Genomic DNA, 6,541 nt, shown 5'->3' on the forward strand with positions numbered 1-6,541 from the left:
CAAATGTGGCCCTTTCAATGCTTGCTTTTCATGCCAGAGGCAGGTGAGTTTCCTCACTGTGAGCACGTGAACTGGAATGATGTCTTCCCATGACTGTGAAAGTTTTCCAACTGACGCATCATAGTAATAATAAAAAGGCTTAGAATGTGGCTTTCATTCTTAAGGACCCAAACAGTGCTGAAGTTTGGGCCAAGAAGCATCTGAGTGTTTCTCGTTATATGCTGCAGATGAACACAACAAGAGTTCAGAAAATGTTTACCCCTTTCCTTTCTCTTCATTTTTCTTTTTCTATTCTCATCTGTTTCTCCTTCTCTCCTCCATTTTTCTTCCTCCCATTAATTTCCATCTTTTCTCCTCTCCTTCCTGTACCTCCCCTCCACTCACGACTCCCTGGTCTGGATAGGTCCCAGAGTCTGCTGTCTAGACCGTACGTCCAATATGGCAGCCGTGAGCCGCACGTGCCTATTGAGCAGTGGAAATGTGACTGGTCTGAATTGAGATGTGCTCTATGTGTAGAATGCACACCAAAATTCAAGGATTTAGTATAAAAAAGGGTGCAAAAGATTTCAATTTTAATGATTGTTTTGAAATGATAACTTGGATATATATTTTTTAATATGTAACATTAAAATTAATTTTCCCTGCTTTTTTCTTTTAAAATGTGGTTACTAGCAAATCTAAAATTTTCTATATGTGACTCACACTTTACTTCTTTTGGAAAATGCTAATCTAGACTGTGTGTAGTCTTTTTCAGTATTAGGAATGTGGTCTGTATATTTGAAAAGCAACAAATTACATTGCCCCATCATCATTGACAAATGGAATAAATTTTTATAACACCCATTTTGGTTTGTATAGACCCAGATCTGGAAAGAGATGCAATATTATTCCCTAAAATAGTTGTTCTCACTTTTATATTTTGGGGCGTAGTAAATACATGTCACTATAACTTTTTCTCCCCACTTCCTTGTTGTTTGCATTTGCTGTGTCTATTCGTCTTCCTTGTTTCTTTAGCAGGTACCAGAGCCAAACCCAGGACCTCTGATGTGGAAGAGAGGTGGCTAATCACTGGAGCTTCCTCTGCTCCCTGCTTTATTGTGTCTTTCAATATGTTTTTCCTTAATGTGTCTCTTGTTGCATTATCTTGTTGTGTCAGCTTGCTACACCTGCCTGTCATATCAGTTCTGCCCATTGCATCAGCTCACTGTCTTCTTTAGGAGGCACTGGGAACCCCTGCTTCCTGCTTTGTTGTGTTTCTCATTATGTTTTTCTTCTTGTGTCTCTTGTTGTATCATCCTGTTGTGTAAGCTTGCACCTGCCTGTCATGCCAGCTTGCTATCTTCTTTCGGAGATACTGTGAATTGAATCAGGTACCTCCCATGTGGTAGGCAGGAGCTCAGTTGCTTGAGCCATTTCTGCTTCCCTGAATTTAACTTCTTTATGCTGCATGTTTTAAATTTTTATTTCTTTAAATGTAGATAATGCTTATTTGTTTTTTTCAAGGAGAATAAGGATTGAGAAAAAGATATAAGCCATTAGCTATAATCCAAGGAAGAAGGAAATGATTGCTAAGTAGAAATGAAAGCAATGAACCACAGAAAGAAGTGATTAAAGCTTGTGGGCTGGGGGAAGAGATATTACAAAAGAGGTGGCATCGGAGCTGGTTCTGGGTGGATGAACTGGCTTCCTGAAGGACAAGGGAGGAAGTGTTAGCAGAGCAGTTGTGTTTAGGGAAACCTAAGTATTGTCAAGAGGCTGGAGTGTATATGCATGAAATTAAATAGGAAAATGAGGTTGACCCTCATTTTCTTAAATGTAGGCTAAGGAAGTTGGTTTGTACTCTTTAGATCATACTGAAAGTTTTTTCTCTTCCTGGGTTATTTATTATATAAATAATAATAAAGGAAAGAAAAAAAATCGCTATCCTGCCACCCCAAAATATGAAATATTTTCATGCTCCCTTACCATATACATATGTTTGTTTGTTTTAAGTTGAAGGTGAGTTGTAGGAATGACTTTATATTTAAATTTTGGAGATACTGGGAATTGAACCCAGGACCTCATACATGCAAAGCAGGCACTCAACCACTGAGCTATACCCACTCTGTATGCACATATGTTTTTTTACACTTTTTAAAATTAAACTTAATAGATCACAAAGAACATTACATTAAAAAACATAAAAAAACATAAAAAACATGAGGTTCCCATATACCCCATTCCCCACCCCCACCCCATCATTTTTGTAAATTGTATTTTTTGAAGATATCTACATCACAAAAAAGGTATATTAAAAATATAAGAGGTTCTCGTGTACCCCCCACCCCCTCAGCCCACTCCTTCCACACCAACAACCTTCTCTATCATTGTGGCACACTCATCACACTTGGTGAACACATTTTGGAGGACTGCTGCACCACATAGGTAATAGTTTACCCTGTACTTCACACTCTCCATCGTACATTCAGTGGGTTATGGCAGATATATAAATTCCAGCATCTGACCCTGCAATATCATTTAGGACAACTCAAAGTCCCAAAAATGCCCCCACATCACATCCCTTCTTCCCTCTCCCTGCCTTTGGCAACTACTGTGGCCATTTTCTCCACCTCAATTCTACAATTTCTTCTATTACTAGTCACAATAGTTTTGTAGTAGAATATCAGTAAGTCCACTCTAATCCATATTTTATTCCTCCATTCTGTGGACCCTAAGATGGTGATGTCCACTCCACCTCTGGATCAAGAGGGGACTTAGATTCCACATGGATGACTGATGCAATTCCTCTGCTTGCAGTTGTTGGCACTCTTGATTCCCTGGTGTGGTGGTTGACCATCTTCACCTCCCTGTTAACTGACCTCCAACTTATTATAGATTTCACCCATGTAGGCATCAGCTTGCAACCTTCCTCTCCCCCCCAAATTCCTTTAAGCCTATCTTCCAGTCTCTAGCTTTCTGAGACAGTTGGTTTGCTTGTTTCATATCAGAGAGGTCATGTGATATTTATCCTTCTATGTCTGGTTTGCTTCACTCAACATAAGGTCCTCAAGATTCATCCATGTTTATCACATGTGCTTGTACTGTATTCCTTCTTATAGCTGAGTAGTATTCCATTGTATGTATATTCCACGTTTTATTTATCCATTCATTTGTTGATGGGCATTTGGGTTGATTCCAACTTTTGGCAACAGTGAATAATGCTGCCATGAACATTGGTGTGCATTTATCAGTTTGTGTCCTTATCTGCAGTTCTTCTGGGTACCCAGGAGTGAAAGTGCTGGGTCATATGGCAAATCTATAACTAACTTTTTGAGAAACTGCCAAACTGTCCTCCAGAATGGCTGGATCCTTCTGCATTCCCACCAGCAGTGAATGAGTCTTCCCATTCCTCCACATCCTCTCCAGCACTTGTAGTCTTCTGTTTTTGTTTTTGTTTTTGTTAGCTGCCAGTCTTATGGGAGTAAGATGGTATCTCATTGTAGTTTTGATCTGCATTTTCCTAACTGCTAGTGATTTTGAGCATTTTTTCATGTGCTTTTTAGTCATTTGTATTTTTTCTTTGGAGAAGCATCTGTTCAAATCTTTTTCCCATTTTTTAAATGGGTTGTCTTTTTATTTTCAAGATATAGGAGTTCTTTATATATGCAGGATATAAGTCTCCTATCAGATATATAGTTACCAAATATTTTCTCCCATTGTGTAGGTTCTCTTTTCACTTTTTTGACAAACTCCTTTGAGGTGCAAAAGGTTTTAATTTTGAGGAAGTCCCATTTATCTATTTGTTCTTTTGCTGCTTGTGCTTTGGGTGTGAAGTTCATGAAGCTATTTCCTATTACAAGGTCCTGTAGATGCTTCCCTACATTGTTTTCCGAGGTCTTTATGGTCTTGGCTCTTACATTTAGGTCTTCGATCCATTTTGAGTTGATTTTTGTATAAGGGTGAGATGGTAATCCTCTTTCCTTCTTTTGCATATGAATATCCAATTCTCTAGGCACCATTTTTTGAAGAGGCCATTCTCTCCCAGTTGAGTGGGCTTGGTGGCCTTATTGAATATCAGATGAGTGTATATATGAGGATCTATATCAGAACTCTCAATTTGGTTCCATTGGTCAGTGTGTCTGTCTTTGTGCCAATACCATGCCGTTTTCACTACTGTAGCTTTGTAGTATGTTTTGAAGTCCAGTAGTGTGATTCCTCCAGTTTCATGTTCTTTTTCAATATGTCTTTGGCTATTTGGGATCTCTTTCCTTTCCAAATAAATTTCATAGTTAGTTTTTCTAGTTCCTTAAAGAATGCTGTGTTGATTTTTATTGGGATTGCATTGAATGTGTAGATCAGTTTTGGTAGGATAGACATCTTAATATTTAGTCTTCCTATCCATGAACAGGGAATATTCTTCCATTTATTTAGGTCTTTGATTTCTTTGAACAGTGTTGTGTAGTTTTCTGTGCATAAGTCTTTTATATCTTTAGTTAAATTTATTCCTAGGTATTTGATTTTTTAATTTACTATTGCAAATGGTATTTGTTTCTGGTTTTCCTCCTCAGATTGCTCATCATTGGTGTACAGAAATGCTACTGATTTTTGTGCATTGATCTTATATCCTGCAACTTACTGAACTCATTTATAAGTTCTAGAAGTTTTGTTGTAGACTTCTCAGGGCTTCCTGTGTATAGGATCATGTCATCTGCAAATAGTGAAATTTTGACTTCTTCCTTTCTTATTTGGATCCCTTTTATATCTGGGTCTTCCCTCAGTGCTCAAGCAAGTACTTCTAACAAAATGTTATATAGAAGGGGTGATAGTGGGCATCCTTGTCTTGTTCCTGATCTCAGAGGGAAAGATTTTAGGATTTCACCATCATAAATGATGTTAGCTGTGGGTTTTTCATATATACCCTTTATCATGTTCAGAAAGTTTCCTTCTATTCCATTTTTTGCAGTGTATTTATCAAGAAAGCATGCTGTTTCTTGTCAAATGCTTTTTCTACATCTATAGATATGATCGTGTGATTTTTTTCCCTTCAATCTGTTTATGTGGTGTATTATATTAATTGATATTCTTATGTTGAACCATCCTTGCATACTAGGAATGAAACCCACTTGGTTGTGATGTATAATTCATAATATGTTGTAGAATACAATTAGCAAGTATTTTGTTGAGTTTTTTCTCATATAGATTCATTAGCGAGATTGGTCTGTAATTTTCCTTTCTTGTGGTGTCTTTGTTTGGCTTTGGTATTAGGGTAATGTTGGCATCATAAAATGAGTTGGGCAATGTTCCTTCTATTTCAATTTTTTGGAAAAGTTTAAGCAAGGTTGGTGTTAGTTCTTTCTGGAATGTTTGGTAGAATTCACCTGTGACGCCATCTGGCCCTGGGCTCTTCTTAGTTGGGAGGTTTTTAATGACTGATTCTATCTCTTTGCTTGTGATTGGTTTGTTGAGGTCACTGATTTCTTCTTTTGTCAACAGAGGCTGCTTATGTGTTTCTAGGAATTTGTCCATTTCCTCTAAATTGTCTGTCTTGTTGGAATATAGTTTTTCAAATTATCCTCTTATGATAGTCTTTATTTCAGAAGGGTCAATGGTGCTATCCCCTTTCTCATTTCTTATTTTCTGTATTTGCATCTTCTTTCTTCTTTTCTTTGTTAGTCTAGCTAAGGGTTTGTCAACTTTATTGATCTTCTCAAAGAACCAGCTCTTTGTTTTGTTTATTTTTTCCAGTGCTTTCTTATTTTCTATTTCATTTAATTCTGCTCTGATCTTTGTTATTTCTTTCTTTCTTCTTTCTTTGGGATTAGTTTGTTGTTTTTTAACTAATTCCTCCAAGTGTGCAGTTAGTTCTTTAATTTTAGCTCTTTCTGCCTTTTTGATGTATGAATTTATGGCTATGACTTTCCCTCTCAGTACAGCTTTTCCTGCATCCCATAAATTTTGATATGTTATCATTTTCATTAGTTTCAAGGTAGTTATAAATTTCTGTTGAGATTTCCTCCTTGACCCACTGTTCTTCTAAGAGTGTGTTGTTTAGCTTCCATATCTTGGTGCCAAATCTGAGTCTCTGGCCGTTGCAGATTTCCAGCTTCATTCTACTGTGGTCATAGAAATTATTTTGTATGATTTCAGTCTTTCTGAATTCATTGAGACTTTCTTTGTGGCCTAGCATGCAGTCTATCTTGGAGAATGCTCCATGTGCACTACAGAAGAATGTATATCCTGCTGTATTTGGATGTAATGTTTTGTATATTTCTATTAGGTTCAGATCCTCTAAATATATTGTTCAGTCTTTGTTTCTTTATTGGTTCTCTTTTGAGATGTTCTGTCCAGTGGTGATAGTGGTGTGTTAAAGTCCCCCACTATAGTTGTGGAGGCATCTATTCCTTCACTTAGTTTCTCCAGTGTTTGCCTCACATATTTGGGGGTGCCCTTGTTAAGGGCATAAATGTTTATGATTGTTCTTTCTTCTTGAAAGGTTATCCCTTTCGCTAATATATAGTGTCCATCTTTGTCTCTCGCAATAGTTTTGCATTTAAAGTCTATT

General features: G+C 37.2%; 1 non-coding gene across 1 annotated transcript; it reads right to left on the reverse strand.

Annotated features, from left to right (window-relative positions):
- Positions 1-2,031: 2,031 nt before the first annotated feature.
- Positions 2,032-2,103, reverse strand: TRNAA-UGC (transfer RNA alanine (anticodon UGC)). The gene has a single exon. It is a non-coding gene; the product is annotated as a tRNA-Ala (tRNA).
- Positions 2,104-6,541: the final 4,438 nt, after the last annotated feature.

This window comes from Dasypus novemcinctus, chromosome 20, assembly GCF_030445035.2.
Source record: "Dasypus novemcinctus isolate mDasNov1 chromosome 20, mDasNov1.1.hap2, whole genome shotgun sequence".
In the NCBI taxonomy this organism is placed as follows: domain Eukaryota; kingdom Metazoa; phylum Chordata; class Mammalia; order Cingulata; family Dasypodidae; genus Dasypus; species Dasypus novemcinctus.